Source organism: Oryza sativa, chromosome 5 (assembly GCF_034140825.1).
Source record: "Oryza sativa Japonica Group chromosome 5, ASM3414082v1".
Lineage (NCBI taxonomy): Eukaryota > Viridiplantae > Streptophyta > Magnoliopsida > Poales > Poaceae > Oryza > Oryza sativa.
The window spans coordinates 5838399-5863610 of NC_089039.1; the positions used below are offsets into that span (position 1 = coordinate 5838399).

At 38.1% G+C, this 25212-nt stretch overlaps 1 long non-coding RNA gene and 1 pseudogene across 1 annotated transcript; one reads left to right on the forward strand and one right to left on the reverse strand.

Annotated features, from left to right (window-relative positions):
• The first annotated feature begins 346 nt into the window (after nt 1–346).
• Nucleotides 347–3617, forward strand: LOC9266622 (uncharacterized). Its single transcript, XR_001545922.3, has 3 exons — nt 347–471; nt 2743–2874; nt 3314–3617. It is a non-coding gene; the product is annotated as an uncharacterized lncRNA (long non-coding RNA).
• Nucleotides 3618–14049: 10432 nt separating this feature from the next.
• On the reverse strand, nt 14050–17126 carry LOC136356537 (uncharacterized; annotated as a pseudogene).
• Between the last annotated feature and the right edge of the window lie 8086 nt (nt 17127–25212).

Genomic DNA, 25212 nt, shown 5'->3' on the forward strand with positions numbered 1-25212 from the left:
GGTATAGTTGCCAAAAATTTAAAAACTTGCCAAAATTTTGGCATGATTTCTTATATAGTTATCAAAATTTGGCAGGAAACTAAATATAACTACTTTTTTGGTAACTTTGCCAAAATTTGGTAAGGTTGAAAATGCCATCAAAGTGAATAGACCCATAATTAAATTCAACCTATAATCGAGCGAGTTACAGTAGACTTATTTTCAGAACTAAAAACTCGAGCCTACGAAACGCGGGCCCGTTGCTTGGATGAATGGGCCTCATTTTGGGCCTACACCGTGTGGCCCACATCGGGCAACGAGCAAGCCATCCACACTCTTCTCCTTCCTCCATCCTCCGGCGTACGGTACGGGGACTACTGGTTCCCCTCGCCTCGCGGCGGGGCGCGGCCGCGGCGGCAATGGCGCATCAAATTAGGGTTTCGCTCTCACCCTCTTCCTCCTTCTCGGCCCCCACCCGGCGCGGCTCGCAAGGTGCGCATCTCTTCTCCCTCTCTCGCTCCATCCCCTGTGGGATGTTTTGTTCCTCGGCGAGATGTACCTCGCATCACGCACGCCACGCCCAATCCCAACTGCTGCAGATTGCCTGGCGGCGCTGGCGTGGTGGCTTGGTTTTTAGCATTTGGCGATGGCGATCTCTTTGATTTATAAAAAATCTTTGGTCGCACCTAGCATGATGTCACTCTCCATTCTGGTTGTAAATTGCAGTGATGCTGTAACAATTAGACTCAGGGGATGAAATCCTGTTCGCTTCTTTCGTGTGGTTGTTCGATGCTACTTATCGTGAGATGCTGCGTGTTTCGCCGTGATCATTAGGGGTGATTTTCCTTGTGAGCATTTAGACTTCAAATTAGGAAAAAAAAAAGTTACACAAAGTTCCTTTTTTCCAGTACGGGATTATTATGGATATTCAGATTATGTTAGCTTGTTATTTTGGGCTGCATATTGCTAAAAAGTAACATGGGTTAAGAAAATAAATGCAAATTGCGCCTTTTTCAGTATTCAGTACTTCATAATTTACTAAAGAGAAAATTGCTAACAATTGGTGATTCCCACAGAGGGATTCTGATCTGTATGCAAACATTCAGTGCGTGGTACACGACTTTGCCACCTTGGCATCTTACCTCCTGATACAGAAAATTAGTGTTGGATCAAAGGGGTTTGCCAAATATAGGGTCGATAAATCCAGTAGGTAACATGGGGGATTATAGTGATTGACCACCATGGTATGTGTGAAGCTTAATCGAGTTGCTTTGCAGCACAATCAAATTTCTTGGGTCAGTTACCAATCTCAATAATGGTAGATTTTAAAAAAGTCCAAATATACCCAGATGTAAAATAGATGAAGAAATTCTTTGAATTCAAGAACTTACTGATTTCTATAAACTCTCTTTTGCTGCTGTTGAAAGATCTCAAGCAGTTAAGCAGCTCCAATTGTAAGCTTTCTTAACTCATTAATCGATATTAGAAATAATATAATAAAATGATAATACAGATAATATTTCAGAATTAGTTTAATCTTTCGGAACCAAAATTTATCTAAAGAAAACAGTGGCATATGCTAATACAATTATCTATGCAAAGCCCAAGTTAGGTTCTGCAACACTTACCATGTTGAATTGAAACATTTCTAGGCTATGTTGGGAACCCCTCCTCCCCAGCACGCAAAACGAAGCACGTATTATTGCATGATTAATTAAGCATTAACTTTTTTTTGAAAATGGATTAATATGATTTTTAAAGCAATTTTCATATAGAAATTTTTTGTAAAAAACGTACCATTTAGTAGTTTGGGAAGCTTGCACGTGGAAAACGAGGGGGGGGGGGGGGTGAGTTGGGAAGCAGCAGGAACGAATGCAGCCCTAGCGATGTTGCCAACACAGAGACACATACAGCACTTATGATCCTTGAAATTCTGGCTTAAACCTACCTAGTTGAATCTGAAAACTTAAAGGTGGTATGATTGACCTATATGATAGGCTGATAGCATTACAAATCTATGGCACATAGGTAGAGTTGTTCCACAAAAAGAAACACCTATCTTGTTGTTAGCAAAGTGGTAGTTTAACTACTGTTTGGCACGAGAATTATCACTAACAGTGTACTATCCTTGACCAGCATATCTGTAATCCTTGAGAAAACCTTTCATAACGTTGGCCTCAATACAACACCATCTTCACAAAAGAGAAAAGATTGAGCACTGCACAGTGCCACAGTTCACTGATCAAGAACCTTGCGGAAGCTGATCTTACTGAGTTCCCAATATCATGTTCAATGTGAATGTTGTGCAAGGGGCGATGCATGTATAACACACAAGAAAGCTATGCTTAATGTTAAAACTTTTGAAGCATATAGTAAATTATTGGAATCAGTGAAGTTTTCAATATCTATTAATGGACAAAATTTTATATTAGTCAGCTTCCTTGCGCTGTAACAAGTCAGCAGTTCCTTTCGTCATTGCTTCTTTCGTGTACTTCCTCAATCTGATGGTTACCATGCCCCTGAAATATCCAATTCTTCAGCTCTACATTGAAGTTGGAATCAGATAAACCATAAAAATCTTCAGCACTAATCCATCAAATCAAATTAACCGAAGTGTGGCTTATTGGGCACTCTAGCAGATTGTTTAGTACCATCCTCTACTGTTAGCAGTAAATATATCATGATCCACTTTCCCTTTGAGACAACAGACTAATATCATACTTTTTGGAAGTATATAATTCTGTTATTCCTTGTTGCTTGTAGGTGCACATGCCCACTGATATTGGAGGAACATAGATGGTGAGGATAATGGAGTACATGAAGAATAAAGTGGGTGACAAGTGTTGGGAAGCGGGAACATAGTGTTGGAGAGGTCTTTGAGTCCAAAGCACAATGGTGAGGATAATGACGAACAATATAATCAGACTGTTGCTTATATTTGTTTTTTTGTACTTGTTATGATGCTCCCAAGAATGATGGGGTCATGTCCATCATTTTCCCTTGTTATTTGCATAATTACAGGGAGACTGTTCCTTGATTTGCTAACAAAAATAACTGTTGTTACAGTTTATTTGGCAGGCTAATCGTGATACATGTTTAACTTTTATGACGAAGACAGGAAATAAAGTAGTACAAAAACTTTCATAAATTTTGACTACTTGTTTAGCTGCTGTTCTTCAACCATATGTTTTCTGCAAATTTTTATTGCTGTGAAAGAAATTAGTTTCTCTTGCTATTATTGGTTTTGGCGCAAGGTTGATTGATTACCATTAAATGATAACTTGCTTCCGTTAATGTTGTTTAGTGATGACTTCCTTGATTCCTGGTGTGCTAGGTGTCGCGACTCGTGTACAGATGGTGCATATCATATGGTGGGGGTGGTGATGCCGATTGAAAGCAGTGTGGCAAGTTCGATGCGGACATCTAGTACGGCAGCGATTTTTCTTTTTCAAGATAGGCACGCCACCGTGCTAGCTTCCTCCCCTCTCCCCTTAGCAGAATCATGCATTTCGTACCGTCCTTGATGACTTCTCTTATTCTGCTGCTTAAGCTCTGCTTTGCCATATGCTTTATAGCCTGCTAGAATTTGATACCTTGAGATTTTTCAGAATAAAGATTTGCAAGACGTTCCCCATCCATTTCTGTGTTAAAATCCTTCAGAGATCACTGCAGAGCATGGATCCTAATAATGTACAGTAGCATCTAGAAAACGAAGTGAAAATGGAGATGGATGCAGGACCTAGTTTATTTCTGCATTGATGATGTGATGCATCAACGATGGCTACACCTGACCTGGAAAGGGACTGAAACCATTGGAAAGATGTGGCATTTCACATCCCACCGGGTCACTGGGAAACATGCTGCCGTCTAGCTGTGCCACAGATGGACGGAGCCAGATCGCTAACGTTTTAGCACTGTGGCGGTCTATTTCTTTTGCAGAATGCAGAGTCCTTGCTCCGAAAGCGATGGCCATGGACTCATTAGAGCTCCCCAACGGCTGCAAAAACTTGTGGAATCGTCAGGTGACACCTGCGTTTGCCGGTGCAGTTGCAGTAGCACAGCAATAATGCAGTACATTATGGAGTACGACCTCATGTGTTGAGAGGAGGGGCATCTTTGGAATCTGAGTGTACGAGAGGGGGAAGGATCCAGCAGCAGTGTTTGCTCAGACCCATAATTGACTGACCATCCCTTCCATTGGTTGCAACCCCAAGTGGCAGATTATTGTGCCTTTAATTGCCTGTTTCTTTGGAGTTCAGACTTGAGAAGACGCGCTGATCGTCGTTTTCTTGGGGATGGGCCAGGTTAAGTGTCTGAGAGACTATTCAGACCTCACTGTTTGGCACTAAAAATTTTCAGCGAAAATACAGTTTTTGGTAGCTGAAAAAAGCCGGTTCTTGCGCGACGGTGCTCTGATAAGTTCATTTGGTGGTGTTGCCGAGCGTACCAGATGATGCATGAAGCTTGTCATGAACTTTTCTGGGGAAAGAATGATTGGTCAGCCATGAAACTGTTACCTCATACTTGGTTTCGCATTAAAAGACGTTATGGAGTTTTGAAAAGATTCATGTATGTGCTTCGTATGTGTCTAAATTTATATCAACGTTAATGAATCTAAATGAGGGATGAAGAGACCAAAACGTCTTAGAATGTGATAGAATGTGAAACGAAGGGAGTACTATGATGCACATATATTTGCCACGGTGATGTTTACTCCCCTGTCCAAAAAAAAAAGTTTACTAACATGAAACAATACTTTGTCTGCATTATTTTTCCAAAAGAAAAAAATAATAAAAACTGCTCTTTTTTTGTGATTTATTCTTAGTCAACAAGTGCGATATTTTGATAGAGGAGGAAAAGTAGGGAGGCAACAACAGAAGTGGCAGATCTGGTGAGTGTTACATCTAATGCTTTCTTAGTATTGCTTGACGTTGTCACTACCTTACTTTTCAACCCCCTGGCTATTTTTCATGTTATCTTCACGGAGCTATCAGTGTTATTCATAGCACAACATAATTTCTTTTTCGTTCTTTTTTTGACTGAGTAGTCATCACAGGTATACGTAGCAATGCTAGTGTTTTATGCTGATATGAACTCCTGATTAATACTACTCCCTCTGTCCCGGAACATAAGAATCTATAACTAGACGAGATATTTTCTAACACTGTGAATCTGGATAGGTTTTCTGTTAAAATTCATAATACTAGATTTGTAGTAGTAGAAAATGTTCCATCCAATTCTAGATACTAAAAATGGAGGTAGTGGCCTGCAAAACCTAACTGAACTGATGATGGTTAATGTCATGCATGTGTGATGGCTTTCTTTCTTCCTTTTATATCTGCATCTGACTGCAACTCCTTTAATTAATTTGTACGTTTTTGCACCTAATCAGCCTGCTTTTTAGGCAGATCTAGGATGATGATTAGTCATTTAGTTTTATGGGTATAAAGGGGATCCGGTCTAGAATGGCATTGTGCATGAACTTGAAATAATCAATGAAGACATAGTTAGGTTTGGAGCAAGGCTAGAGTACGTGTTCACGTGACCAGACACTGCTTATTAATTATATATACGTTGTCAACAAATGAACCATACTTATTTATCAATTTATCTTCGAACGCAATTACGTCATGAAAAGAATGGTGACATCACACACGCCTTTGCTGGCTAGCTAACAGAGTACTTCCCTCTGTCCCAAAATATAAACAACTTTAAAGTTTAACATGGAGGAAAGTAAGTGAGTTTAAATTAAAAATGGTTGTGATTGGTTGAGATGAAAAAAAAAGTTAGAGAAAAGTAAATAGAGAATGATCGTTATTAGTTGGGAGAAGATATTTTAAAATAAATTTTGAATGCTAGCTAGAATATGCTATATTTTAGGACCGTGGGATCATACGTTTTTGCAGTCGCATGAAACAAATATATAGATTTTCCAACTTAATTTAATTAAGTATATGTGGTAGTCCTACGTAGTAGTAGCGACTATAGCTACTATAGTAAAGTACGTGGCAGTGTACGATGGCAAATTAATTAACCAAACAGCAGCCGGCTGCGTATGACTTGAATAGTTAATTTGATGCTCCATGTCCACATACTAGTGCCTATATAGTAAATACTGCTACCTCCGCCTCATTTTAATTATAACCATAAGTTTTCGTGGTCAACTTCGATCGTATGTCTTATTTGAATTTTTTTATGATTAATATTTTTATAGTTATTAGATGATAAAACATGAATAATATTTTATACATAACTTATGTTTTTATTTTTTTTTAAAAAAAATTTAAATAAGAAGGATGATTAAATTTGGGCACGGAAAATGATGGCTAAGTTTAAAATGGGATAGAGGGTACGTGCCAGATTCTTGGGGGTAGTAGTGATTAATTTAATCAAAACGATGGCAGCAATTAAGTTAAGCACATGGGAATTAAAAAGTTATAAATTAATTAGCTAATAATACTATAATATATGTGTTCATACAAATGTTAGTAAGAGGCTAAGATATATAATACGTACGCATAGGAACATGGGGGAAGGAGATATGCATGATCTAATCTGCCAACCCTAGCTAATTAACCCACTTGCAGGCAGCTAGCCTTTCGTTAATTAACATCCTTGATGATTTGTTAATTATCATGCTTCAACGCAAGACAATGCAGGCTAACTGATTAACAAGATATAGGGGTGTACGGAGGATTAAGATAGGGACTGGGCTAGAATACCGATGAAGTGCGCCATGCATGTCGATCACCAAATGTACGAATGACACGCTCATGATACCTTAATTAATAGTAGTAGTAATTAGAAAGTAGTAGTAAAACTTGATCTAATGTAGGAACTTTTCAATGTACAATACAACAAGCATTATGATTCAAAATATACAAATTGATTAACCTCACTGTGCAATAAACATGGATAAGCCACCCAATATATGGTAGCACACTGTTTATCTATGATTTATCTTATTTTTTTCATTAGTAATATGTTACCGTTTGTATTGAATATATGCATGTAATCGGTTATAAATCAGGATTTTTTTACAGCTATAGGAGTATGAGTCTATACTCGGCTCTCTTAAATATATTAAATATAGAAACATACATATTGTAATCGTATGGCGATTATAGCATAGGTAAGGGACAACTGGCCAGTGACCTAGCCGGTAAAGGTCATTAATGCCATAATACGTTGTAACTATGCTAGATCAGGGAGGAACATATGTAATTATTGTCTCGGAGATGTAGGCTGCAACTGAACTATGTTACCAGTGTCATCATCAGTATGAATGATATCAGAGTCTACAGGAGATTCCATGTAGAAGTGCGATGTAGGTGCCCCACATCACGACTACTACACCTAATGTCGGAGGAGGGACATTGACGTAAACTGGAGCACGATGGCACTTTGGGTGCATTCAAAGCACTTTGGGTGTTGGCATGAACTATTCGATAGGAAGGCGACCAGAAGTGGTGCTTGGGTTGTTGACCACATAAGCGATTGACGATCTAATTGGTGGTATCGACCACTTTGGGCAAGTGATTCGGACTTTTCCATAAGCTGCTTTCAAGGAGATGGTCAGACATGACATACAAGATGTATTAAAGATGGAGGTGATTGATGTTCTTGATCGGTGGAGTTAAACGCTCTAGGTCGGGTGGCTCGAGGATGAGCTACATTCAATAGGCAGATGACCAGACATGGTGCTTCGGTTGTTTAACGGCTAGTAAGACAACGTGGTGATTTGTTGGTTTTAGCTTGCAGTTAGATTGATGGGTAGTTGATCTATGTATGTTGCGGGGCAATGGGCCGTCTACAAGTCGTCCGCCTGCAAAAATTGATCTTTATAGGCTAGCTGTAACTATAGGACATGTCCATGGTATATATATACATGTAACATACATAGATCCATCGTATCCAAAGCTTAAAAATAGAACCAAAGATTTTGAGTTCAAAACCTCTCCCTATATATTTTGTGTCTTAGGAGAGAGAATACTTGGGCAAAATGAGTAACTCATGGGGAAGAAGAGTATATATACTTATAGGTGGGCTTGCGGGAAAGAAGAGTATATATACTCATAGGTGGACATTTTCTTAGATGACCCGCTTAAGATGTTGTTTGCATAAATAAATAGTCACAGATGACCCACTTAAACCGTCCGCTTGCGAAAATAGGGATATTATCGCACGTGGGGCATTATCGTAGGTGGCATGCTTAAGCGAGCGGCGGATGACCATGGGAACCCCCGTCCACAACTATGTAGACGGGTCATCACGGTCGAAAATACAATTTGTCCACAGCTATGCGAAGATCCATGGCTCTCGTAGTGAAAAATCATTTTTTTAGATAGTGATATCGTGTTATGAGCTAACTTATTGTAGAGATGATATGTCTGTAGTGTGTCATCGGCAGGTGAGATCGAAATGACATAGAAGATGTTACATACATTTATCGATATCGCAAGATGACATAGAAGATATAACAAATTACAACCATCTGTACCAAGCTATATCATGTACGTATAATATAGTTGGTGCCCGTTACTGGTATTTGTATCATGGATAGAGACTCACGCAAAACGCTGATTATTTGTATCATGCCCTCAAATTAATCTCTAGCTAGGCCTATAACCCTACATTATCTATCAGTAGCTTCTTTTGGTGTCCATGACAATACGTGTTCTAATCCGATTGTCGCCTTCACCAGTTATTCTTCTACCACTAGTTGTCGATATCGAGGTTGCCGGTAGATCACACTACACACAAGATCTAACCAAGTCATCGTGCTAGTTTCTTTATGCCACTTTTCCTTCTATTTTAATTCTGCCAAGGTGATCTTAGATATTGGAACTCTCCATTGATCGACCCTTGCCTGCTTGGCAGGTCACTTCATGTACGTGTTCAATCCTAGGTGCTGGTCCATTTGAAGACATGGAACCACTCGTGTATGACAAAATTTCTTATGTATCCTAAAATTTTACCCAATTCTTTATATACCTTTTGATGTTTTACTCATTCTCTTATATACCCTTAGAATTTTAGTTTGGATCACTTTCATACCTTTTAGTTAGATTACCATTAAGTCACCGTTAAATTCATATAAAAATCTATTTTATCGTTGGTATGAAGAAACATATAAATTTATGGAGTATATTGTTAGTGTAGAAGTTTGTTATATAAGGCTACTGTATATTTATGAGTTTGTTAGATGGGATATTATTTATGAAAAAGTTATTTGTAGATATGATATAAAAATATTATTTATTTTTTAATTATCAAAACTGTATATGTAGCATATTTTTATAGTATGACAGATTTGTTGTATAAGAAAAAAAATTGTTTGTATGTATGTATGTATATGTATATGTGTGTGTATATACACACACACACACATAAAAAACATAAGAATTCGTGATACTACTAAAAAAATTGCTACATAATAATTATTAATAACCAAAAAATTATAAATATTATTTTTTATAAAAATAAATTGTTGTAAATAATATATTGCATAACAAACTTATAATAGTCCCATGTAAAAATTTTATACACTCTAACAATATATCCATAAATTATATGTTTCTTTATACCAATGGGTAAAATGGACTATTTTTATAGGAATTTATCTGTCAACTAATAAAAAGGGTATTGAAGGGATCTAAACTAAAATTTAGAGGTATATAAGAGAATGAGCAAAACTCAAGGTTATAAACTATAAAGGGGATTGTGCAAATTTTCTCCCTGTATATACATCTCAGTGTACATTGCTGTGACTCTTTCTCAGTTTTCCCTTCATCCTTTTTTCACCCTAATCAATTCTGGCTGCACATTTTGAACCTTTCTAATCTGTATTTTTTTATAATTTTTTTGGAAAATGTTTTTTCGTAAAACATATGTTAGAAAATGTTGATTTTGGAGCTGATTATTGCCAACAATCATACATAATAGTGGACTATGACAAAATATTTACTGCAGTGGTATAACTATGTATGTTCATTTTAATTAAGTAAATTTTAAAAAATATGGTCGCAAAAGAATACCATTGTATTGTGGCAAATGTAACACGACAAAGATTTCAAGTTAAAAAGTTCTACCATTGTATTGGGCCAGAAATTAGCATGTTGTGTATGTGTGTGAAGTTTTCTTTTGTCTTAGGTTTTCTGTTGCAATTGACATTTTTGCCCTTCTTTTTACTCTCTATGTCTCACCAACTTTTACAAGTGGTCATCCCACAAAACCATCTTCTTTTCTTGTACACTCCAAATCTAAACCTCTATGTATCACACTTTCTTTCTTTCTTCTATTAATGTAGTAATATTGAAGGTGATTCAACGTAACGATGAGGGTAAAGTGGATCACTACCGGAGAAGTGCTCATCTCTCCCGGTTTGCAACCCCCTTTACTCCCGGGTAGCGAACCGGAAGGAAGAATCCGGGACTAAAGATGGCGGTCTTTAGTCCCGGTTCAAATACCTAGGAGTAAATCTCCATCTTTAGTCCCGGTTGGTGGCTGAGCGACGTGGCCGGCAAAGCCATCTTCTAAAGAATTTTCTTTTATTTTTTTAATTTGGTTGTGCTGCCTGGTGTACATATATATATATATATATATATATATATATATATATATATATATATATATATATATATATATATATATATGAATATGTGCAATGCATTATATATATGTATAGATATACATATAGTGCACACATATATGCATGTGTGTAATATATATATATATATATATATATATATATATATATATATATATATATATATATATATATATATATATATATATATATATATATATATATATATATGTATGTATGTATGTATGTATGTATGTATGTATGTATGTATGTATATACAAATATGTGTGCACTTAAGTAATTAGAGGCCATATGCATATATATATTAACAAAATATGAGTTTGCAAGTAAGTAAATATACACATATATTACCAAACCAAGTACACAAAAGTAAATGCATGTGTGCATATATGAATATATAGATATATATTACAATTCGTTCGGACGTTGTAATCTTTGTTTCTGCTACTACAACTTGGTGGCATCGGAAGAAGAAGGACCGGCTTTATGAATAGTCGATCCATCGTAATAGAATTCTCCTGTGGGATGGAGAATATGCTTGTTGATGAATCCCATTATCTGTTCTTGCACAGCCCTTATGAAATCATCGTGGGTGGTGTTATCTATCAGGTAAATCATCTGTTATTTGGAAAAAAAAGGGGATTATATATATGAAACCAGTAAGCAATAATTGACGGAAGAATAAATTTACGTACTTCAAGGTCCTGGCCAGTCCTGATTTGGTGTGCTAAGCAGTGCATGTAATGGGATACGTAGTAGCCGCACAAGTTAGTCCCCTTTTCCTGCTTTGCACACTGAAAGATAAACAACGAGAGATTTAGTATGCATATCTGATTTAGAACAAAGAAGTGATTCAATACAAAATTGGAGCTAGTATGTACTAACTGGAAAATTGAACCTCCGGGTGAGTTTTTCATTCCAGATCCCGCGGACCAATGTACGGAACCGAATCCATGCTCTATTTAGAGTTGTTAGGAAGGATTAATTTATTATCCGAGATCTAGTAGTTATACAATGATTCATAATGACAGTGCAATATATGACAATACCTATCTATCACTTCGAAAATCTTTGCGAAAGTTTTCTCCGGTTTATCCATTGAATCGTAGACATGAACTTTGGATTTCTCAAGGTCGAAAAGAAGAAGGACCCAATGGAATCTGCAATTTGCATTACATGATACATAGTATGATTGTAGGAACTTTGTAGGAACAAAATTGAAGGAACAAAATTGAAGTTAATTATGATTGTAGGAACTCACGATGTGTTGTAGGGAAGTAGTATGAACCTCTTATAATGCTGCTGCACCAGGAAATGGACGATATTGTCCTCGGTTTGTTTCTCGTATTGTTGTATCATCAGCGTGTTCACTTTGCGTGGGTCCATGAATCCAGTATTGAATTTGTTGTGGTTACGGCACAACTGAATCTTCATTCTACAACGGGGAAAAGGAATGTGTGTGAGCAACGTTCAAAGGAGGAACAAAATTGAACTATAAATAGTACTTACAAAGTCCACGCGTTGAGAATAGAGACGTCGAGGGCCTTCAGGTGGTATAAGTCAAAGACTTCTTTGTAGCGGATCCAAATAACATCTTCTCCTTGGTAATAATCTGAGTTTCACACCCTAGCTCCGAACATCTCTCTACGCATCGCTGATTTGTCCATGTACCATTGATGGAACCGGTACATCTGTGTAGGTAGCTCTCTGATCTTATCAAGCGTGACTAGCGGTTCACCGAGTTTAAACGTGTACATGACCGGAGCCGTTTCGATAGGTGCGTCCTCTAGCAACTGCTCCATACTCAGTCCCGTATCTTTCAAGAAGTTGCATATACATGTATAATTCGCTAAGTCGTTGTTCTCGTTAAGTCGTTAAGTCGCTAAGTCATCGTTCTCGCTAAGTTATTAACTCGCTAAGTCGCTAAGTCGTTGTCCGTCAAAGTCGCTAAGTCGTCGTTCGTGAAAGTCGCTAAGTCGCTAAGTCGTCGTTCGTGAAAGTCGCTAAGTCGTCATTCGTGAAAGTCGCTAAGTCGCTAAGTCGTTGTCTGTCAAAGTCGCTAAGTCGTCGTTCGTGAAAGTCGCTAAGTCGCTAAGTTGTTGTCCGTCAAAGTCGCTAAGTCGTCGTTCTCGCTAAGTCGCTAAGTCGCTAAGTCGTCGTTCGCTAAAACGTTCTCGTTCAAACGTTCCACCGTGGAGTCGGCGGTGGAGTCAGCGCGTGGCGGCGGCGGCGGTGGCGGGGGCGGCGGCGGTGGAGGTGGAGGTGGAGTTGGCGCGCGGCGCTGGCGGCGGCGGAGGTGGAATCGGCGCGCGACGGCGGCAGCGGCGGTGGAGGTGGAGTCGGCGCACGGCGGCGGTGGTGTCGGCGCACGGTGGCGGCGGCCGGCGGTGGAGTCGGCGACGACGATGGCGGCGAGGTCCGGTCGGCCGGCGCGTGTCAAGATCGATCGATCGAGAGAGAGAATGCGAGATCGGAGGCGCAAGATTTGCGCCCCTCACCTTGAGGGAGGCAACGCTGCCGGTGGCGTTCGCGAGGGCGGATGAGCGCGGCGAGCACGACGACGACGACGGCGGAGGCGGCGGCGACGTCTGGGGCGGTAATGGCGCGGGAGGAAGGATATTGATCGTGGAGAAGTCTAAGTGTGGCGCGGGGAAGCCGATGCAGTGGATATTTATACCCGGTAATCTTTTGTCCCGGTTCGTGACTTCAACCGGGACTAAAGATATCTTTAGTCCCGGTTGGTAGTAACAACTGGGAGTAAAGAACAAATGTTTACTCCCGGTTGTTACTACCAACCGGGACTAAAGATATCTTTAGTCCCGGTGGAAGCCACGAACCGGGACAAAAGATGTTTTCCCGCTATTCCAAAATTTGTATTGGTCCCGGATACTGTTAATAACCGGGACTAAAGATGAGTACACAGAACCGATTTATGGCCTTCTTAAATTGTCTTACAAGTCAAAATAAATACCAATAAATCCAATATAATTAGCACATGGCCGATTTATATGGTTTCAAAGTCCAAATAAATACCAAAATCGTACGTAATTTATGTATGGCCGAATTAAATGTTTTCAAAATTTTAATAAATAGAAATAAACAGGATATGCCTAAGTAAATGGTCTCAAAGTATAAATAAATAGAAATAATCATTTATAATTAACATAAGGCCAATTTAATTATATTCAAAGTGTAAATAAATAGAAATTATCATTTATAATGAAGATATGGCCTACTTAATTGTTTTCAAAGTGGAAATAAATACCAATAATCAGTTATAAATAACATATTGCCTAATTAATTGTATTCAAAGTGTAAATAAATGGAAGTAACCATTTATAAATATCATATGGTTGAAAAATAGTAATACATTACAAATTAAGCAGTTGAGAATAATATATTGATCCAAATTGTTCGACCTTCAATATAATACAAATAATTTACATCTTCCATCAAACAACCTAGGTCACTGTCTTCCTCACGTACTTTCTCCTCACTATTGTTCCTTCGCTATGATCGTTGCATGAGTACGGCGTGTCCTCCTTTGATAGTATGATGCTCGGGTCAACCGTCACTGCAAACGGAGGTTGCCCCTCAAACGGATCGTAATTTTCGTCAGTCTTATCCTCGACTCCAACGATTTTCCTCTTGCCTGGGAGAACAACATGGCGTCTTGGCTCATCGAGCCCTTTCCCCTTCTTTGGTTTGCTATCCATGTCCTTCGCGTAAAAAACTTGCGTTACATCATTGGCTAGAACGAATGGTTCATCTGAGTATCCTACCTTGTTTAGGTCAACCGTTGTCATCCCGCTGTCATCAATCGTTACGCCTCCACCAGTCAGCCTAACCCATTGGCACCGAAACAGAGGGACCTTCAGGGGTCCATACTCTTGTTCCCAAATGTTGTCGATGACACCGTAATACGTGCTAGTTGGACCATCGTGTCCTATGGCATCGATACGAACACCATTGTTCTGGTTCGTGCTCTTTTTGTCTTAGGCTCTCGTGTAAAAGTGTATCCATTGATTTCATAACCTTGGAATGTAGTTACCGAGCCGGAGGGTCCCCTAGCCAAGAAGGCTAGTTGTCGGTCAATCGTCTCGTTACCCAGGAGGTGTTCTCGCAGCCAAGCGGGGAAAGTATCAATATGATGGCGTGTAATCCAGGCATCGGACTTGCCACTGTTTTCTGAGTGAACAATCGCAAGGTGCTCATCGATGTAAGGAGCAACCAACGAAGATTGTTGTAAAACCGTGAAATGTGCTTTACGGAATAAATCGTTGTCTACAGTCATAATTGCTCTCCTTCCAAGTGTGCCCTTTCCCCGTAGTCTCCCCTCATGGATTGATTCGGGTACCCCGATTGGCTCGAGGTCTTCAATAAAATCTACGCAGAACTCAATGACCTCCTCTGTTCCATACCCCTTCGCGATGCTTGCTTCCGGACGAGAACGGTTACGAACGTACTTCTTTAGAACGCCCATGTACCTCTCGAAAGGAAACATGTTGTGTAGGTACACAGGACCGAGAATACCGATCTCTTTTACAAGGTGGCACAGAAGATGCGTCATTATATTGAAGAATGACGGTGGAAAGATCAACTCAAAGCTGACAAGGCATTGCACCACGTCATGCTGAAGGGCAGCTAAACTTTCTGGATCGATGACTTTCTGTGAAATTGCGTTCATGAAAGCACAAGGCTTCGTTATTGTTGCCCGCACATTATCAGGAAGGATACCACGAATTATAACAGGAAGCAGTTGTGTCATAAGCACGTGACAGTCATGAGACTTTAGGTTTGTGAACTTTTTATCCTTCGTGCTTATTATTCTCTTTACATTCGAGGAGTATCCGGACGGTACCTTGATGCTCTCTAGGCATTGAAACATACTCTCCTTCTCTTTCTTGCTTAGGGTGTAGCTCGCCGGACTTAAGTAATAGCTTCCTTTCTCGTTCGGTTCCGGATGAAGGCCCTCGCGTTGTTCCATATGCTTGAGATAATTGCGTGCTTCGAGTGTATCTTTGGACTTCCCATATACACCTAAGAAGCCCAGCAGGTTTACGCAAAGGTTCTTAGTGAGGTGCATCACGTCGATTGCGCGGCGAACGTCCAAGACCTCCCAATAGGGTAGCTCCCAAAAAATAGAGTTTTTCTTCCACATCGCCACGTGACCATCTTCGCTCTCTATAGGTTGGCTGCCAGACCCCTTTCCAAATACTACTTTCAGATCCTTCACCATTTCGAACACTGCTTTCCCGTTGCGATGTTTAGGCTTAGTACGATGGTCTGCCTTATGTTCGAAGTGCTTGCCTTTTTTCCGTACAGGGTGGTTTGCAGCAAGGAATCGACGATGGCCCATGTACACAACCTTCCTGCAATGCTTCAGATAAGTACTTTCAGTTTTATCCAAACAGTGAGTGCAAGCATTGTACCCCTTGTTTGATTGTCCGGATAGGTTACTAAGTGCAGGCCAATCGTTAATTGTAACGAATAGCAACGCTCGTAGGTTAAATTGCTCCTGCTTGTCCTCATCCCACACGGGGATGCCCTCTTTCCTCCACAGCACTTTCAGATCTTCAACCAATGGTCTTAGGTACACATCAATGTCGTTACCAGGTTGCTTCGGGCCTTGAATAATAATCGGCATCATGATGTACTTCCGCTTCATGCATAGCCAAGGGGGAAGATTGTAGATGCACATGGTGACTGGCCAGGTGCTATGGCCACTGCTCATCTCTCCAAACGGATTCATTCCATCCGTGCTTTAACCGAACCTCACGTTTCGTGCATCCTCGCCGAAGTCTTTAAATGTTCTGTCGATATTTCGCCACTGCGACCCGTCAGCGGGGTGTCTCCGCAACCCATCCTGTTTACGTTCTTCTGCGTGCCACCGCATCATTCTAGCATGAGATTTGTTCCTGAAAAACCGCTTCAGCCTTGGTATTATAGGGAAATACCACATCACCTTAGCAGGAATTCTCTTCTTCAAAGGCTGTCCGTCAACTTCACCTGGATCATCTCGTCTTATCTTGTATCGTAGTGCTTTGCAAACAGGGCATGCTTCCAGGTTTTCGTACTCACCGTGATACAGGATACAGTCGTTCGGACACGCGTGAATCTTCTGTACTTCCAGACCTAGAGGGTAGACTGTCTTCTTAGCTTCGTACGTACTTTCGGGCAATTCGTTCCCCTCCGGAAGAATGTTCTTTACGAGTTTCAATAACTCGCCGAATGCCTTGTCACTCACACCATTTTTAGCCTTCCATTGCAAGAATTCTAGGATGGTACTCAACTTTTTGTAGCCCTTCTCGCAACCTGGGTACAACATTGTTCTGTGGTCCGCTAACATGCGCTCCAGTTTCTGCATCTCCTTTTCACTTTTGCAGTCCTCCTGTAAGTCCTGCAATATTTGACCAAGTTCATCAGCACCGTGATTCCCTTCAACATCCAGCTCAGCCTCGCCCATTGTGTTTTCTTCAAATCCGCCATACTGAGCCCAGTCCGGAATGTTCTCATCTTCTACTTCATCTTCTTCCATTGCAACCCCAACCTCTCCGTGCGAGGTCCAACAATTGTAGCTACGCATGAACCCCCACTGAAACAGGTGGGCATGAATAGTTCGTGTGGTGGAATACTCCTTCTGGTTTTTGCACTTGTCGCATGGACAGCTTATAAAACCGTTACGCTTGTTATCATTGGCCACACCCAAAAAATAATGCATGCCGTCAATAAACTCTTTCGACCGCCGATCCGCGTACATCCATTGCCGATCCATCTATATGAAATACATATAAATCGTAATTATACAAAATCCAAGATTTACAAGGTAATTACATAATAATACAATAATTGAATATAATTATTCATACAATTAATCATTATTATTAAATTCATTGTACATATTTTTCATGTTTTAATTACATTATAAACAAATATTTAATATGTTTTTCTTATTTTAATATTAAATTAGCTTAGTTTTATAATTTCATACAAAATTATATGTAATTATTCAAACAAGTATTTATAATCTTCTTTATTCCCTACACACACTTTCTCTCTCATCATCTTCCATCACATTTTCTAGAGGGAAAAATATGTAAAAAAAATAGCTCCAAATGTAGATGCTAAGCAAAACAAAGAGTAGGATGAAGTTGCTAACCTTTTGAAGACCTCAAATTTGTATATTACCACTAAAAATATTTGCTTAAAATTTTGACAGCACCTCCCTCCCTCAAAGCTTAATTTTGAAGCAATGGCTCGGGCTGGAGGAGAAAGAATGGGTATATAAAGCTGTGCAACTTTAGTCCCGGTTGGTAACACCAACCGGGCATAAAGATCTCAAATCACTTTAGTCCCGGTTTGTATTACCAACCGGGACTAAAGATCTTTAGTCCCGGTTGGTAACACGAACCGGGACTAAAGATCCCAAGCCCCCCGACAGAGGTCTGACATGCCCTGCTACCAACCGGGACTAAAGATCCCTTCGTCCCGTTGAAGTAATAAACCGGGACTAATAAGCCACTTTAGTCCCGGTTCGTTTTGAAACCGAGACTATTGTGGAAATCGGCCGACCCTCCAAAGACCTCTTCTCCAGCAGTAGTGGATATTTCTTAGTGGTAACAAACATAGGTCTCTAGGTATTCTATCTGGCAAAGAGCATCTATTGCAATGGCATATTTGTAATTAATTTTGCATATTTGCATGCAAGTGTAGAAAACTAATTCTCTTAAATTAATTAATTACCTTTAGTGACTTTTAACCTGCCTACTAGATTCACCTATTGCGGCCAAGATCTCTCCACTACATGATAATGACTTTTTATTGTTGCAGTTGAGTATGGTGATGGGTAATTTGAGATGATTGGGAGAGAAAACAAGATTCCTGCAACTTGATCCACTGGGTAAGAAATTTTTTTCTTCGGGTTAAATTTTTCAAAATATGAGCTGGCTTGCATGTATAGACTACATAAGTGCAGAAAGGTGTTGTTTTGTGTCATGAAGATATTTGTTATAGCCACTATAATGAGCAAATTGCACTACTAGTACATGAACTTGTGATGTGAAGTACAATTTAGTACAATAACTTATATATCTTTCATTTTGGTACATAGACTTTCCAATTAGCAAATGGAAAAAAATGATACTACGTATCGTCCTTTTGTTTTTTGATCATTGCATTTTCCTTGTTACGTGAACTTGTAATTCCCTTCTTCCCCTCATTTACAAAGAATTTAAATATGAAATTTGTTGACCACTTTATGGACTTGTAATTCCCCTCATTGTATGTCTAAACATTGGCCAGTCCTTATAGTTTTATGATTACAACCTTCTTTTTTTTTGCAGAGAGGTATATATAAGATATATAAGGAGGTGCACCAGAGGGTGTTGAAGATACCAAGACGAGCACCGCTTAATAACTAAATTGGAAAGAAGAAAAATTGAGTCTATTCCAAGTACGGCTTGTTAATTACTCCCTCCGTTTCACAATGTAAGACTTTCTAGCATTGCCCACATAAATATAGATATTAATGAATCTAAACACATACATATGTCTAAATTCATTAACATCTAAATAAATATGAGTAATGCTAGAAAGTCTTACATTGTGAAACAGAGGGAGTAATTCTAAATGTAAGAATTATTTTTTATAATAAATGAAATTAAAACAGTACAACAATGTATGTATTAATTATGAGTCAGTCTTTTAGTTACATCTCGCTAACGGTAATTTTATATTTTAGGATTAGTATATTAAAATTAATTAAAATACTAAAATTCTAAATTAATATTCCAAGATGAGTGCAGCTTTATATTTATTAAATTTCCAAATTTCACAATCACTAAATCACATAATGTTAAAATTGAGATTCCAATTGAAGTATAAATTTTATTTATTAACTCTAGATGTACATAGAACGAAAATAGAATTAATAAAAAATATATTAGGATGGATTTATACATACGCTATTTAGAAGCCAACTGTAAATGTTTAATAACTAATTTGAAATGTCAGAACCATTAATAACTTAATTTAATTAGTTTCAAACTTCAAACTTATTAGATATTAAAATTTTGAATGAAGTTTATTTGTATGTGAATATGTACAAATAAACACAAATATTCAAAAATTGTTTATATACAATTTCAGATAATATATATAGGTTTGTGACTATCCCTCCGTCCATAAATATAATGGATTATTCTAGGTTGTTTAGCGTAGTTTCAAGTCAAGGTGAAATTACTTCGATACCTTTTATGTTTACTTGATTGGAAAATATCACTTCTAGCAATGGAAATTACTAGTGAGAAATAATACAGTGATTGGATGGATTGAAAAAGCAGTGTATATATATATAGACTGAGGAAAGTAGTTATTATAATCGAAAGTCGTGTTTGTATTTTGTGAATAGGATCATACATATTTTCACCTAGATTAAAATTAACATCACGATTCAACCTAGCTATGTTCGATTTGTGTTCCCCACAATATATCTAGGATTTCGAAGTATAGGCTTCAAGTGGGCTCTTGATGGAGTTCCTTTTGTGACGAGCCATAGCCGTTTGAGTAGCTATAGCTGCAGTTAAAAATCCCCTTGGAGTGGCTTATAATCCAAAATGCAGCTCATCATCGGCCTAACTTTTCCTAGCTAGCTCATTAGTATATATATACAAGCTTTAATAATTAAGGAAAAGCATCCATAGTTTGGCATTTAGACTACTAAGAGCTTTGTTAGTTTGGACCATATATAATGCAAAGCTGCAAACAGTATCCCAATTTGATCCCACAGCTTCTCAACTACATGTGTGCTAACTGCAGTTTGACTACATCATTAGCATCTTGTGAGTTGTGATCAGCTTTGGCACCCAGAACATTTTTTTTCAAAGCTGTGACGCATTTCTAACAAAAGCCAAGAGCAATCCAATCAGATGTGTCTCCTGTGAGCTTTATTAGCTCCATCCAATGGATCAGATGCATAATCTAAGAGATTCATTTCTAAGTATTTAAAGTTAATTTAAAGCAAAATGTAGGCAAACCATACGTTTTTTTCCAATCACTGTTTCTGAAAGTGTTGCCGAGCATAACAAGATTCAGACGTATGCGCGGTTGCTTTTACCAGCTGAGAGGTGTTACCTTTACGTCTAATAAAGCATGCTGCTTGCTGCATCTTACCATGATTATGAATCATTGCAGCCCAGTTAAATCACAAGGCCACTAGCTAGAGAGCTTTGCACCTAGGAAAGTTTGAAGAATTCTTCAATCTTACACTGCCCCTGAATTCATTATTTCAATTTATTATCTACTCCCTCTGTTTCAAACTAAATATAAGAATTTGTGCGTATTTTTCAAAAAATATATGAACATCCCTACGTCCTGATACATTTTAAGAAACACACATAAATCTTTATATTTTAAATCATTGTATATACACACACATCTTTTTATAATTAATTCATAAATATTACTGGCTCTGGACTACAATCTGCTCCAGTATTGACAAGTGACCCCTACCTTATAATCCTCAGAGCTCGGTTTAGTTTTCCTTTTTTTAGGATGGTGTAATTAATTTTTACTTTTATATAGCATTTTCAATATGCAGTTGGACCAATTTGGTCGCACTATTTCATAGAAGAAAAAAAGGGAGATGGAGACAACCTTATCCATTGGGAATGCATGCTAGCTACAGTTCTAAACTGCAGTTCATAGGATGGGGATCACTGTCAGGCTAGGAAAAAAACAACAGACATATGCAGTGATTAGTTAACATCTCCCTGGCAGATTTTTTGAGATATTTAATGGTTCGGATTAGTGACAATCCTATCCTTAGGGGCTGTTTAGTTAAAAAAAATTCACCCATTAGATCGAATGTTTGAACATATGCATGAATTATTAAATGTGGAAAAAAACAATTATACAGTTTGCGTGTAAATTGCGAGACGAATCTTTTAAGCCTAATTGTGCCATGATTTGATAATATGGTGCTACAGTAAACATTTGGTAATGATGGATTAATTAGGCTTAATAAATTCGTCTCGCAATTTTCTGGCGGAATCTGTAATTTGTTTTGTTATTAGACTACGTTCAATACTTCAAATGTGTGTTCATATATCCAATGTGAAAATCAAACCTAAAAATTTTCCCCAACTAAACAAAGCCTCCGTTCATATGCTGTTAAAGTAATGCAAGTTGTTGTACGTTGCATGGCTTTAATTGATTTGTGGGGTAAGAGGATAATGCTTGGACATAAGAGAGTCAAAGGTCAGTGGAGTACAGGCTCTTTGTGACTGTGATCAGTAGTGTGAGTGAGTGTGCCATTAGGTCAGTTATTTGTGAATAGTTAACATGTAGTTGTTCAAGGGATTGACCCTACCATGATGCTGTCTCCTGCATAATATCCGGTCAAGGTAGTTGTTTTTGTGAATGTCAAACTCAGGGCATTGGATTTGGTCTGTAAGATTGGAAACATTGCAGTCCGAGAATAGTTCTAAGTCATCCATGACCTGTTTTTTTTTGTTTGCTTATTCTCAGCTGTAATATATCTTTTCAGAAAAGTAGATATCCTGGATTTGATGAAGTATATATCCTGAGGGTATGTCATAAACAACTAGAAACAAAATAGATACAATATTCTGTAGACAACCAAAATTATGTCTACAAAGCAAGTATGACAAGGGAGAAAATATGTATTCTTTGAAGCTTCTTATGCGTAAATAAGAAAAGTATAATCGGTTGTTGCTCTCTCACAATCCTCTCGCACCCTCAAATTCTTTTAGATGTACACGTGAATCTTAAAACTTTAATTGTTATATAGCTAATGGCGAACACAAAATAAATTTCAGAGGGTATCCATTGAATAAACCCAACTAAATACAAGATAAATAAAATACACGCATAAACATATTGTGTAAACATCTATTCAATACTCAAAAGTTTGGAAAAACTAATTATCTTTAACTTATTTAGACTTCTATCTTTTGTCTAGCCAAGCATAAACATGTTGAGAATTGAAGCATGTATATTTGTTTAGCAAACACTAGCTAGGAGGCCTTGGCCCTTGAGCCCACTACACAACTTTAAAATATAGATGGGGAGGAAAACGAAGATGTTCACTCGATAAGACCATTCATTTGAACACAACACATATTGTATTTATAGTTCAACTGGATAACTGATGAGACGGACTGATCTGTTAGACATTCACACCTTGTTATACCTAATTTTGAAGACCATGACTACTATAAGGGGTATAAGGATCTTGGGGTGTGGGGCGACACAAGTCATAGCTAGATCGATAGACCTATCTTGCCTAATGGGTAAATCCGCCCATGACCTCGTACCTTATTGTTTTTCATCGAGTTTAGATTGATGGGATTAGATCTAATCCTGTACAACTTTGACAAAGTCCCCCTTTACTCGAAAGAACCCATACGTTCATATATGTCGTCCAAAGTCTGAAGGCCCTGTTTTTTTCTCTAACAAAAGTCGGATTAAATTTTGGATACTCATGGCACGTTTTTTAAACTGCTAAACGGTGCATTTCGTGTGAAAACTTTCTATATGAAAGTTGTTCTTAAATATCATATTAATCTATTTTTTAAGTTTGAAATAATTAAAACTCAATTAATCACATGTTATTACAATCTTGTTTTGCGTGAAACACTTAATTTTCATCTTCATCCTCAGAATATTCAAACACCACCTTAGTGTTCTCATGCATATGCATCTTTTGTCATTGTCGATGAAGTGATGAACGCACATATGCAACTTGTGATGGCCAGGACGAATAGTTCTTCTTCATGGTACACGTATGCACTGTGATGTAGTCATGCACCCGGGTGAAACTCGAATACGAGTGAGAATTGGTGGATTATTAGTTGACAAGATAGGGAGCCAAATTTTCCTCACCTGACGTCCAATCCTGATGGCGAACGACTACTCGGCTACTTTTAATTTGTTATTCCGGTGCATTCAATCCAGTTCATACACAAACAAAAATCGATCGCAGTCAAGATTTCAGAAAGATCTAGAATTAAAAGGACAGCTAGTTAGTTAGCAGCTTATAGATGGCTGTGTTTGGATTCACTGAATGGGAACTAATCCCTCCACACGGAAAACGGGGCGATTTATTAGTTCATAATTAATTAACTATTAGCTATTTTTTTAAAAAAATAGATTAATTTGATTTTTAAGCAACTTTCGTATAGAAACTTTTTGCAAAAAAGAAACATCGTTTAGCAATTTAAAAAGCGTGCGCACAAAAAACGGGGATGGGTTGGAAAAAGGGGTGCCGAACACACCCAGAGTCAACATTTCATACTTGCATGCCCTGTCAACTGTTCGATCTAGTATGATGGTAAGATTGATGCATATCGAATGCATGCATGATCAATTGGACGACGATGTAGAGCCGTCCATATATCATGTTGTTCGATCTATTTCAGGGACACTATTAGCAAATTAAGATCTCCAGTAGGGCTTCTCTTATATCTGACATATCATAGGCATGTCCTTTTCAGCTACTCCATCAGATTATCATCGCGGATTATTTACTCCAAATCTCTATTTTTTTTCTTTAAATAGACTTTCTTTTCCTTGTAATTATCCTATATTTTTTAAGTTATTTGTTAAGTTTAGTTATCTAAACATTTAATTTATATCTATAATTGTATAAATAATCCACTATAATGATATGGTCAATACTCTATCAAATTGGACCCATCACCATATTTAAACTTCTTTCAAATACACCTATTTCCCTGCTGTTATTAAGATAAAGTACTCCAAAAAAAGTCTATATATATACCTTAGCAGAATATCAATTCCCCTTTCATCCGTTCTCCTCTATTAAGAAAACTCACTCTCCCATTTCCCTCTTCATTGTGCCACCACCATCACCATGCCCTCGGTCTACATGCACCATCCTTTATCGATCTCACACTACAAGCCACAAATCACATCATCTTATCATCTTCCATGATCTTTGGTGGTGTAGGATGCAACCATTCGAGTCTCCTTCTGTACGATTTAGCCGATAGATTGATCTATGGCTAAGGTTATATAGTGCATGGGAGGACAAGGTGACTATTTTGTATTTTTATGGAACATGGAGCTTTGAGCTTGTGCTAGATTTGCTTGAATTGCAAGACAGATAATTTGTGACATGTTTTGAATGAGTAGGACAAAATTAAATGGTGTGAAGAGTTGAAAGGAGTCTTATACATGGTTTTCAAACTAAGAACGTTTTTTAGATAGACGTAATAGTTGATGGGACAAATAGACTTGTCCCATTCTTTTTTTATTGGTCGCATGTCTTTCGGCATATAAGCCAAAGCTAAAAAAATACATTCATATCAATGCAGTAGTCAAAGACCAATATAAAAAAATATGTTACTCTCTCTGTTCCTAAATATAAGAAATTTTGAGGATTAACCTACATTAAGGAGTACAATTCATTTACATCCAATTTATCATCAAAATCCTTTACATTTAGAAGCGGAGAAAGTAAGTCATAACATATTGCACCATAACAACTAGCTAGGATAAGTCATACAAGTAAGAGCTCGTTTGTTCGTAGATTATGGATGATGGATTGTGCGTGGGTTATTCATGCCACATTTTTAAAGGTA